At 42.5% G+C, this 13,359-nt stretch overlaps 1 protein-coding gene across 1 annotated transcript in view; it reads right to left on the bottom strand.

Annotated features, from left to right (window-relative positions):
* Nucleotides 1–8,188, bottom strand: part of ptn (pleiotrophin) — a 92,818-nt gene extending 84,630 nt beyond the window's left edge. The window contains exon 1 of the mRNA XM_033614434.2: nt 8,056–8,188. The gene's annotated coding sequence lies outside the window, so the exon portion shown is untranslated. The remainder of the gene's footprint in view (nt 1–8,055) is intronic.
* Between the last annotated feature and the right edge of the window lie 5,171 nt (nt 8,189–13,359).

Genomic DNA, 13,359 nt, shown 5'->3' with positions numbered 1-13,359 from the left:
CACTGAGGATAGTGCCAAGAAATTTTACCGAGACATCCCTGCATTTCCTGCCAGGATAGTGCCAGGAAAATGCTGTTTGTTTCCAAGATACTGCCTTATTTCTGGGTGGGATTGTGCCCCCAAAATTAGGTATTTTAAGCCAAAAACATGACCATTCATAACCATAATCATGTGGTTTTTGTGCGTAAACCTAACCACATGTAAACCACAGGATTGAGGAAGTAAAGTTTAAACATATCCACTACATAATAGCATCGAAATGTATGTATGTATGTATGTAAGGTATCCATGGGTTGCAGAAACGTACAATGCCAACATTTATTCTGGCATCTGGGTTCCCTTCTATGATGAACCCACAGAGAATTACTGCTCGACTCTACAGTTTCCCACAGCTCGATACAGAATTTTAGCCTCTTTTAGCTCATTGTTTTGGTTCTTCAGAACTTCACTGCTCCCATCAACCTCTTTTCAACAAAAAAGCACCTGATTATGCCAGAGTGCTCTCAACTGCTCAAGCTGTAAAAACTTCAACTCAGAGCTGAAAAACCTGTCACGTCATCTTTTTTCATCATGGTCATGTCAACAAGTTTACAGCTGGTAAACAATGGAGGAGAAACTGGTGGTAGCAGTTTCTGGATACCCAGAGCTATACGGCCTGACGATAGACAGCAGGTTGTCAAACTGCACCCGAGTCATCCCCATCCTCATCGTGACGAAGCTCCTGGACCAACTGGTGGTACTCCCCATGATACACCCTCTTTTTTAGGGTCTCATGTACCCACACAGATCTCCGTTTCCCTGTGCCCAACAAACTTTTTGCTGACAGCCTCTCACCCTCAACCAGAGCTACAGCAAGTACCCTCTGCCTTAACATTTTAGGATCTAGATACTACACTGAACAAAAATATAAATGCAACACTTTTGTTTTTGCTCCCATTTTCCATGAGCTGAACTCAAAGATCTAAAACATTTTCTATACACACAAAAGACCATTTCCCTCAAATATTGTTCACAAATCTGTCTAAATCTGTGTTAGTGAGCACTTCTCCTTTGCCGAGATAATCCATCCCACCTCACAAGTGTGGCATATCAAGATGCTGATTAGACAGCATGATTATTGCACAGGTGTGCCTTAGGCTGGCCACAATAAAAGGCCACTCTAAAATGTTCAGTTTTATCACACAGCACAATGCCACAGATGTCGCAAGTTTTGAGGGAGCATGCAATTGGCATGCTGACTGCAGGAATGTCCACCAGAGCTGTTGCCCGTGAATTGAATGTTCATTTCTCTACCATGAGTCATCTCCAAAGGCGTTTCAGACAATTTGGCAGTGTAACCATGTGTAACCACACCAGCCCAGGACCTCCACATCCAGCATGTTCACCTCCAAGATCGTCTGAGACCAGCCACCCGGACAGCTGCTGCAACAATCGGTTTGCATAACCAAAGAATTTCTGCACAAACTGTCAGAAACCGTTTCAGGGAAGCTCATCTGCATGCTCGTCGTCCTCATCTGGGTCTCAACCTGACTGCAGTTTGTCGTCGTAACCGACTTGAGTGGGCAAACGCTCACATTCGATGGCGTCTGGCATGTTGGAGAAGTGTTCTCTTCACGGATGAATCCCGGTTTTCAGTGTTCAGGGCAGATGGCAGACAGCGTGTGTGGCGTTGTTTGGGTGAGCGGTTTGCTGATGTCAACGTTGTGGATCGAGTGGCCCATGGTGGCGGTGGGGTTATGGTACGGGGAGGCGTATGTTATGGACAACGAACACAGGTGCATTTTATTGATGGCATTTTGAATGCACAGAGATACCGTGACGAGATCCTGAGGCCCATTGTTGTGCCATTTATCCACAACCATCACCTCATGTTGCAGCATGATAATGCACGGCCCCATGTTGCAAGGATCTGTACACAATGCCTGGAAGCTGAAAACATCCCAGTTCTTGCATGGCCAGCATACTCACCGGACATGTCACCCATTGAGCATGTTTGGGATGCTCTGAATTGGCGTATACGACAGCGTGTTCCAGTTCCTGCCAATATCCTGCAACTTCGCACAGCCATTGAAGAGGAGTGGACCAACATTCCACAGGCCACAATCAACAACCTGATCAATTCTATACGAAGGAGATGTGTTGCACTGCGTGAGGCAAATGGTGGTCACACCAGATACTGACTGGTTTTCTAACCCCCCCAGACCCCCCCAGTAAAGCATAACTGAACATTTCAGAGTGGCCTTTTATTGTGGCCAGCCTAAGGCACACCTGTGCAATAATCATGCTGTCTAATCAGCATCTTGATATGCCACACCTGTGAGGTGGGATGGATTATCTCGGCAAAGGAGAAGTGCTCACTAACACAGATTTAGACAGATTTGTGAACAATATTTGTGAGAAATGGTCTTTTGTGTATATAGAAAATGTTTTAGATCTTTGAGTTCAGCTCATGAAAAATGGGAGCAAAAACAAAAGTGTTGCGTTTATATTTTTGTTTTTGTTATTTTTGTTACTGGGAATGGCGTAGGCTACAGCGTAGGCTCTGCCGCACAGTGTGAACCCCCCTTTAGTCTGAGGGAAAAAGTCTTTTTTGGTCCAAAGGCATCATGGGATGGACCCGGACAGTGTCATTTCCCTTTTGGCCACTATGTAAAGCCCCGTGCTGTTCCTGGGGGCTTGGTGTCAATGCTGTGTTGTGAAGTGGCCTCAAAACTATTAACGTCGGTTCAACATTTTGACTGAATATTTTTAATCAGTGCAATATGGTTGTATATTTCTTAATGTGTTTATACAAGTGTTCCAGGCAGCCAATCATTTCTGTATTAAAATCAGGTAGCAGACTCTTAAAACATCTTGTATAATCCTCCAGTAAATGCATTAAAATCTGTATCAATTTCTGACAATATTACATTATGATTTTTATAACTTTGGCAAAAAATAGTGCAGGATTAATGTTTCAAGATGTCTCATCAATATTTTCGTATCACACAATGGATCCCTGGAATAGCAGACCAATAAATCACAGCAGGGTTTATAGAATGATTAGTTGTGGGTGATGTGTGGTAAACAGACTGAATCTAAATGTGCAACCGACCCACACTACAAACACGTCCAATTAAATGTCAGAGTCCACTCTTAGATCTCTGTGTGTTTACTTTCTCAGTAGGTAGGGAACTTATGTTCCAGCCTTGTGACCTTTGCCCTCTCTTCTCTCAGTCACCGACTGGCAGGCCTGGGGACAGTTTGTGCGTGTTTGCACACGTGTGTGAGTGTGTGTGGGTGGCTGTGTGACCAAGTGGGACACTAATGAGCTGACTGATTACAGTGGAAAGCCTCGGGTTATCATTAGCTCTCCCAGGATCAAACATCAGATCAAGCCAACAGCAGGGCGGGGAGGTGCAGGCCACAATTAGATATTTGTTTTTCCACAGGAAATCTGCACGAATTTACAAGGGAAGAATTTTTTTTTAGGGTGCAAATCTTAAAGTTTTATTCTGATTAAAAAGGCATTCACAACATGCCTCCACACTGGTGTGCACAAACACAACCAGCCAACGTGTGTATTTAAATGTATCCACAAAAGGCATTAGTAGCCGCCATCAATGGGCTCCCTCAGACAATCGGGACCCACAGTACACAAGAGGAACAATCTCTCATCAGCAGCTTAGGGGTTTTGCAGACAGCATTGATTGTCTCGCCCCTCGCCTGTAATGAGATAGCTGCTTGCTTGACGTCTCCATGAGAACGTCTGCATTTCCACACATTATTATTAACCCAGCAGACTCAGGAGGCTCTCCCCATGCAGCCACTGCTCATCGTCACAACTGAACAAAAGATCATGGGAGGTTTGGGTGGTATTTCAGGACAAGTGTTTCTCCTGTAGGTCTGCAATGTAGTGGATAATAGCAGATAATTCCAATTTGACACTGTTTGTTTTTAGTTTTGGCCACTGTTTTATTGGTTATTGAATGAGAAGATTGTTCTCACTGAACTGAGTGGTCAGACGATCAGAAAGATAAGAAACAACCCAGCAGTTTACCACTTTTTATTCAGACATACAACTTTAAACTAGAGGCATCCAAGATGGTGGGAATTTTCCTTCATTGCACAAGAAAACTGCGTATGAACACAAGTATGGTAATTATGGTCAGCCAAAGTTGCACCAGCGAGTCAGTCCATAAACCGTGATGGATGTTTACAAAGGACAATCAGGGTAATAATTTTACATTTGCATTTGTTTGTTCTTCCAGAAAAAGACTGGGTCGCCTGGGAGTTGTTTAAAGCTGGGGTTTGCAGTTTTCCAGAAAGGGCAAAAAATAAATAATGGCAGAATTAGAAAATACACCCTTCCACTGCAGCTCTCCCCTTACTGTCCTAACGCCCTCCCATCAGACAACCACGGGAATATGCACGCACTTCATACAGTAACGCAGTGTTTCCTATGTAATGATTTATTAATTCTTATGTCATTGTAGAGCTCTCTCTGTTTATCAGGCCACATATTAAACAAAAATTAGTGGGCTACCACATCCAATAGTCCCTCCATCTTGCCCTCTGCCACCACTGAATACTTTGCCAGGGGGAGGGTGGGCAGCAACTCCAGGGACGAACCTTTGGTCTGCGGCTATAGCAGCTGGTGGCCAGTGGAGGCACCAGGTCTAATCTGTGTAATGGCAGCAACAGAAAGTTTGCTGCAGCTCCAGCAGGAGTTGGGGCTGTCTGGTCAATGGGCAGTGAGGCAGAGTACATATTGTGATTGGAGGCTTTAGCTAACATTAGCTCATAAACCATCTCTTCATCAGTACTGACACATGTTTTATTGCATCTATTGTCAGACTCTCTTTCAGACTCCTTTTAATAAGTCTGTCTTCCTTTTTTTGGGTTGTTATGTGGGGTACGCAGTTGTTGCCAATGCTGGAATAGCAACTTTCTCTGCATGATTTTCCTCTATCGAATCAGGGTTTCACCATCTGAAGGGACATGCACAGGCATCTGCATTTGTAGAATGGCCAATAGGAGCGCCTTCTCTCTGAAATGACCTGTGATTGGCCAAAGTCTCCCATCATGGGCTAGATTATCTAAAGCCTGAAAACAGAGACGAGAGGGAGTGCAGAAGTCTAGTTTTCTCTCAGAATAACAATGACAATATGCTCTAAGTTTATGTTCCATAGTATTTATGTTTTGAACAGCATGTCCCTGAGCTTGTCCAATCATGTTCTTATCATCTCAGAGACATTGCTAAAATAAGATCTATTTTAACTTTTAGAGACACAGAAACTGTTGTACATGCTTTTATCTCTTTGCGTCCTGATTAGTGCAACAGCGTTCATTCCTTCTCAACCAAAAAACCTTGACTTCAGACTATTTATAACTCAGCCACAAGGCTTTTAACCAAAACCAGGCGGTACGGCCACATCACAGGCAGTTTTAGCTTGGCTCCCTGTTTGGTTTAGGATTGATTTTTAAATCCTAAATTGACTGTTTTTAAGGCACTTGAAGGCCTGGATCCAGGTTACATTTCAGACCTCTGCGTAGTTCGTGATCCTCAGGCGGAGGTCTTCTCCTTGTCCCAGAGTCCAGACTGAGGACCAAAGGGGACAGAGCTTTAGCAATCAGGGCCCCGAGACTCTGGAACGACCTGCCCGAGGATATAAGGCTGTCTGAGTCACTGGTTTTGTTTAAGTTTCTCGTGAAAACGTATTTCTATCGGAAAGCACATCCTGACTTTATCTGAGCTGTCTATTTTATTCCTATCTTACTGATGTCATTTCCCAGTTATAGATTTTAGTTTTAGCCTTATTTTATCTTTTACTTATATGACAGTTTATTATATAGTTTATGCATGTTATTTGTTTTATTCTCCCTGTGTTTTGAATGTGCCTAGCACTTTGCACTGTGTTTTGAAAGGTGCTATATAAATACATTTTATTATTATTATTATTATTATTATTATTATTATTATTCATTTTTTATCTATTAATTCATTTATTATTATTTTTTATTTGTATTTTTTTATAGGTTCTTGGCCCAATGTAGGGTTAGAGACAAGACACATCTGAGTTGCATTATGGGAAATGGAGGATCCAGTGTTTTTGCAGCTAGACCTCATGTTTGGAACTAAAAATTAGCATATGGCAGCTTCTTCTGCTTTGATTTTGATCATTTGACCATGTTTTTAACACAAATCTGTTATCTCTGAGGTGAATGATTACTTCTTGCTCTGTCAGACTTCTTTAGTCCTTTCACCCTGTTCCCAGATCCCAGTATTCAATTTGTTACCAGTGGAATTGGCAGCCCAAAGAATGAAATGAGACCAGAATCATCCTTTAAGGGTCACATCATTACCTTTTCCAGCTCTATTTTATTGCAACTTTTGAGACTTTTGTGATATGACGCCTACAAGTGGACGCAGTGAAGGATGGTTCCTTGACAGGCCTCTCTCCTGGCATTTCTCCCCTCCTCTTTTCTTCTGTTCCTCCCTTTATCCCGTCCTCCTTTTCTTCGGAGGCCCTCCGGACCCCATCAAGCCTCATTCTGTTCATCCCACATGTGAGGGGTCAGTGCGTACCCCACAAGAATAAACCAGCCACTCAATGTGAGGATCTTTGTGTATGTCCTCATCCCCCTACCCTCTTTCTCACTCCCTCTCCCCTCACTTACTTGTGCCCTATAGATGAGAATTGGCTCCATTCACAGCTCTTCCCTCCCCCCTGGAGCGGACTTCTCAGGGCCCTAACAGCGCAATTCTATGCCTTATTGCTCCAGCTCCTCCATGGAGAGCAACCTCGTCAAAGCATTTGTGAAGACACAGAAGGAAATGAACTGGCTTTGTGCTTCGTCTTGACATATAGGCGCGATCACGTGGGGAAGTTTTCGGGGCGAGCGTTTAACAAGAGAAAAGGGCAGAATGTGTAAAATGTCTCTTAAAGGCCTCCAAGTGGCCATCTTGGAAGGAAAATGCCAGGACCTGCTTAGAAATTGAGCAGTTTTATGAGTTTGGCCCTGCTGGCTGTTATCCAGCTTAATCCACATTGTGTTCTGACTTCCTACGGACCCAAAGCTGGTTTCTCAAGCTCATCTCCACCTCATGTTTAATCTCCCCCAGCTCTTTCATTAGGACCACACCATGTGTTGATTCTAAAGAAATGAAGCGGACACCTCATTTCGAGCAAGAATGAGCCGGAGAGAGCTTTTGTCCGCAGCAGGAATGCCCATAAGACAGAGAGGAACACTGTTTGGTCTGACTCGGGTTGCTATACCAGTGCTGGAGAAAGCCATGGCAACGCAAGCAGAAGGTCCGCTGGACCACATAGCGCTGATACAATACGGCCGCTCCGGGTTTGTCATTCCAGTCAGGCCTGACCCAAATTACGACATCCTCGGCAAAAGTGGCCTACTTCAACCAGCACGCATGCACAGACATACTTAATTGGGCTTGCATATATTTGGCTGATAGCGATAATAAACAAAACATATGGATGTTTGAAGTCTAATCACTGAGGAGACGGCCCTGTTAATGATTTAATACCACAGTCCATAGCCCATGGCTGCTGGATTATTGGGGCTTTCCAATTGTTTACCCAATATGTCTACAAGCCACTTTCCCATCTGCGGTTATAATTCTCAGCGTTTTAAGCTTAATAGTCTTTTATGTTTTCATATGTTTATTATCTCTTATCAACAGCCTCGGGACAAAATCTGCTTAAAATGGGAAGAGCAACAAAAAAGCGATTAGGAGCATGTCTACAGAAACGTTTTGCTAAAATATGAAACAGTCAAATGGAAAACGGGAAAATACAGAAATGCAAAACACTGTTTTAATCACCAGAGAAACTTTAACTGAGTTTCTTCTGCAACGTAACCCAAAGTTTTCTTCACTGCAGCACTGCAAATAAATCCCACCTCCCAACAAACACACACTAAGAAACGGCCTTCATACCGTCTGCACACTCCAAACTTTTCTGCTCAACTAACCACCTCACCGTCACATCACACCTTCCCCACGAAAGCCGTGCATCAGTAAGTGTGCAACCAGAAAAGAAAAATTCCACTTACTTTATTTTGGAGGTCTGGTAGTTGTATATTAGAGCTTGAAGAAGTATTTTCTCTAGGCTCTTTTCATCTGCACCTCTGCCCCGCTGCCCTGCCTCTCCAATACTATTTCTCTTTGTGGGCTGAGCATGCGATAGCTGTGTAGTTTTTTTTTTTCTTTTTGTGTGTGTGTGTGTGTGTGTGTGTGTGTGTGTGTGTGTGTGTGTGTTGCATGGGGTGAGGGGAGGGTGGTGGGTTGGGTGTTGAATGCCGGGTTTCCTGACTCGTGATCAGGAGCTCATTACCCCCAAGGTCACTCCAGGGACGCCCTGCCTGGCACTCACTGAGACACCAGAGAGAAGATGTGAGATCGCAGACGAAGAGTGTGAGAGAAAGAGAAAGGAAGAGAGCAGTTAAGAGCCAAAGTGCCTGGGAGATCCGTGGGGACGAGGAGAAAGCGCTGCGAGGGAGGGGGAGGAAGAAAAAAAAAGAGATGCACAGATACATATAAACAGAAAGAGAAGGGAGAGACACTGATCCAAATGCCAACAGAGAGGCTGATATTCAGGAGCAGCGAGCAAACACAACAACAAAATGCGGCTGCAGGAGCCTGGGATGAGCCCACAGAGTGAGCAGGCTGGGAACAGCAGCCCGGCCAAACCACACAGAGTTATATAAAATATCTTGTTGATCCATGGAAAAGTGAGTCCAACCACAGCAATCAATAGAATATTGACAAACACCAGCTGGGCTCTGCATTTGTTTTTCAGCTTTTTATACCAGCCAGCACTGCAATATCATATTTACTGTGTCATGTGAATGACATCTGAGTGTATCTCTTATAAGTGTTTCTGTCGCTTCATTTTCAACTTCAAATATGGTGGATTTCTACACTGTTTTTTGGAGTTTCTAAAGCCGACCATGCACTAAAAGACTTTGAAAAGACTTCTGAAAAAATAAAATCTTAGAATCTGTGACTAAAAGCTCACATCGTCTTTAGATGTGACAGGGGTCTTTGCAAGAAACTAGATTCCTTTGAGATTATTTCCCATCCTGCTCCTGGTGGGAAACATTACACCAAACTTTAAGAAGTGTGACATATTCACAATTCCTTATATATGTTTAGGGTTCAGCTCTTGGGTGTTGACAATGTTCAAATCATTAAACTTCACTTTTTTCAAGACAAAAATCTTATGGTAATATAAAATATGTTTGTTGGAACGTCAAGACAAGAAAGAGACTGAGTTTTATGACCACCTTAAGGCTGATTTATACTTGTCAGCTCTATGCAGAGCCAGCGATGTAGCCTACACACATGGCCTGTGGCATTGTGAGCAATTATACTCGTGTCACTCTGTAGTTACACCTCCAAAACACTAGTTGGCGGTGGAGTTTCTGTGAAGTGCTGTAAAGTTTAGTTGATTCAAAACACACATTAAACATGGCTTAATAGAGACTATTTCAAACACAAGTACACAAATCAGCTTCACTATAACTCGCAGCATTCACAGACAAACACTTGTCTTTATCTGGACACATTTTCCCCACAAATACAACATGCTAACGCTATTAGCACAAGCCTATGGCATTTTACATTGTATAAATTAGCCTAGCAGCTAGCAGACTTTTCCTCTACTCATATAAAACCAGGGACAACAGCAACATTTAACAAAGGTAACGCTACAAAATTCAGCTCCATTACAACTCACAAGGTTTACTGACAAAACAACTGTCTTATACTAAATAAGTTTCCCAAACAAATACAACATGCTAACGTTACTAGCACAAGCCTATGGCATTTTACATTGTGTAAAGTAGCCTAGTGGCTAGCATAGATTTCCTCTGCTCATATGAAGCCAGGATAAATCACACACAAGACTTAAAATGCTATTTTTGTGGAGGCTTTATTGTCTTCACAATTTATTGTTTCTTATCTGTGAAATTAAAGTAAATAAAAGCTTTGTTTCCACTGAGGGAAATGGTTTCAGCTTACAGAAATAGACAGGAGGTCTGCGTCGCTGCGACGTGGAGTTACATTTCTGGGGAGGTGCACGTCAGGCTACAGCAAAAACTATGAAGTCCTGCTTCCTGGGTAAAAGTCGGTGTAATCTGGACCCATCCACCACCTCTCCTGCCCACCCCACTTGGACTTTTTAGTGCCTTCACTAAACTTGTTGTCCAACTGCATTTCCCCAGGCACCACCTAGCACTGTTACACAATAACGTCAACCAGCCGCATATCATGTCGACGTGAAAGGAGGGGTTTATTTGTTGGTGCCTGACACCAGAAGTCACTAACCAAGCAGCAGTATTCAATGACTTAAGAGTGAGACCGGTTACTACTGTAGCTCACCCAGCGCCCCAGAGTTAGCTAGGGTTGTTGCTGGAGTCTTGCGTCCATGAGTAGATGCACGCTTCCTTCTGCGTGGTGATACTGTTTGCGTGTTTAGCTCAGTAGAAAAAAAAAAGTTCCTACATGAAACTGCTCACAACAAGGTCTGTGGATTATCTTGAGTAGCCAGGTTATGATTTGTGGAAAGAGACATTGCTGTTGAGTTTTTCAAATATATTTTTTTGGCACTTTGAGCACCACAAGCTGAGTGCCATCTAGTTCCATTATATTGGAGAGAAGGCAGACATCTCTACAGCTGATATCTCCAACACATACATACATACATGACATACGAACCGATGTAGGATCATGACTGCGTGCATGGCTAAACCAGGTGTGGGGGCTTTGGCGTTGTTTATAAGCACCTTAGTAATTTGATCAGTAATGTAACTAATTATTTTTACTGATGAGTGATTTGTAATTACTTTTTTTTCGTAAGTAATTGGTTATATTGATTTTTAGTTTGACTAATCAATTACTTGGCTAATTATTTTAGGCCTAAACAAAACACCACAGTCCCACGTGGTGCTTAATTTTAATCACTAACAGTTGACTGTTAAGAAATCAGTCTACTTTTAATTGTCAAACTTTTATATAGATAATTAAACTGGTCCTTCTGTCTGCCCTTGTCTCTCTCTTTCTGTCATGTCTCTGGTTAGATCCATTTTAGCTCTCATTTGTGGCCAGATATCCTTTTAGAGGCAGTGTGGTAATAAGTTGTGGATCCTCTCAGGGTGTTTGGAGCGGCAGATGGCTGGAGATGACCCTACAGAGCAGCCCCGGCACTCTGCCGCAGCTGGACAAGCCAGGATTGACAGATTACGGCACACACGATCAATAAAGTGTACCATTAGTTCTGTCCACAAAGCCCTGTGTACAATACTGATGTCAGACCGCCTCTGTAAACTCTCTGTAGTGCACACACAGAGAAATGGCCTTATATTTCACCTTATAAGGCTGTCTTTCCTGGCTCGGGGTATTGATTGAGTGCCTGGCACGGATTCATTCTGCACTGGAGAAAAAAACATACCTCATAGTGCCAAAACAGCAGCTCTTTAGCTCATAATTATGAGACAGCCCATTTGGGTGCCAGAGTCTGTTGTTAAGGTGATACTTGGAGCTCTTCACAGTGTGATTATAATGCACCATTTCACTACTTTAATGGTCATTTACAGGTGGGAGCATATTCAAGAACCATTAGAGAGTGTGATGGAGACTCAGCATTATTAATTTAAAGACAGGGGCACAAATTAGCATTAATGGTCACCGATGGTCAACTTTGTTCTTAAAACGAATACAAAAATCTTCCCACCAGAGCTGTTTCTGAGCCCAGTCTCATCTCCTTTCCAATAAGTCGCAGAGCCTCCAGGGCAGAGTAAAGTCTCAATTAGCAAGTCTCAAATCTCTGAATGATTGCCATTAAAATGACACTGAATTTGAACATTTTTCTCTCAAAGTTATGTATAGTAGATGTATAGTTATATATGTATATGTTGCTTGTTAGATACATATAGTCAAAATAAATTTACAACATAGGTAAAGGTTTAGAAAAAAACATCATTGTTTGGCTCAACATTCATGCTGTATGAGAAGCAAACTGCAGGGTTCTGTGTGACAGTCCAGGGTTTGATGGACCCATCCACCTCTCCTCCTACTTTCCAGCTACTTATATACGTTGTTACCAGCGGCTGCGTTTCAAACTGCTGCCATCCAGCAGCGTTACACACTGACGCCACCTGGTGGCATATGATACCTCTGCAAAAGGTGCCTTTTTGCGTTGGTGATTGACGCCCAAATCTATAAAGCTACAAATTTGGACAGTTCAGAATGAGAATTGGGTGGAACCTGGGGTGTGCATGTTGTTGAATCCACTTGGATATTGCATTAAAACCCTTGCTGGCTATCCTTGGGGTCGTCCCCCCCCCCCTTACAACACGATATCAGATCATAAATATTGGACTAGTTCACCAGTTGTTAAATGGGGCTTTGCTGCCGATTGTTGGGAGCGTATCAGGCCCAAAATCAGCCTGATTCTCATGTAGTGTGTACCCACCATTAGATATGCTGTCTTTAAATGTACAGGCCTATGAGATAGATATCCCTGGTCTGTTGAAGAGCAGTTCAACTGATTCTTCAATGCCTGATTCTTTTGATAAAAGTCTGATTCAAGTCTCAAGTCCAACCACCAGCTTTCCACCACCACACTGTGCAGCTTCATTCAGAAAAACGATGACAGAGGTTTGAAGAGGTGCGGAGACTTGATGTTATAAAATTCAAGAGACCGCAGCTCAATCACAGCTATTCAAACTTAAAGTTCACAAAGGAGAATGAAAAGGTGCACCTTGAACGCCTTTTGCCTAGCAACTGAGAGCTTGTTTTTTTTTTAAAGCCATCAAAGAAGTGCTTTGTTTAAAAAATGGTGAAATTACAGAGCTATCACCCAGCAGCAAAATTATGGATGAGTAAGTAATAAGCCTTTAGGCTGTTTGGTGCATCTGCTACAGAAAGATATATACTCATCTAAAGTATAAATGCAGGAACTGGAAATAAAAGCTTTGATTTTTAGACAAGAACAAGCTGAGAATTTAAGCATCTCTTTAGTGCACACATTGCATCAAAAACCAATATGTTTTCAGAACATCTACACAAAGGCAATGATGGTTTCCATTTTTCTAACCACTGAATGTTTAACTGTTTTATGGTTTATTCAATAATTACCACTTTGGTCTCTTATCTATTATATATGTATTAAATCCTTTCTCACAGGTACTTCTCCTGATAAAATGAAAATTCTCAAAGTGGCTCCAATCTATAAAAACAGTGAAAAGCATATCAAATTATAGACCTGTGTCACTGTTACCTCCATTATCTAAAATACTTGAAAAACCATTTGTAAACAGACAAGATGGCTTTGTTGAGAAATATGAGTTACTGAG

Source organism: Epinephelus lanceolatus, chromosome 23 (assembly GCF_041903045.1).
Source record: "Epinephelus lanceolatus isolate andai-2023 chromosome 23, ASM4190304v1, whole genome shotgun sequence".
In the NCBI taxonomy this organism is placed as follows: Eukaryota; Metazoa; Chordata; class Actinopteri; order Perciformes; family Serranidae; genus Epinephelus; species Epinephelus lanceolatus.
The sequence above is the reverse complement of the archived record's forward strand: the minus strand, read 5'-3'. Positions and strand labels throughout refer to the sequence as shown.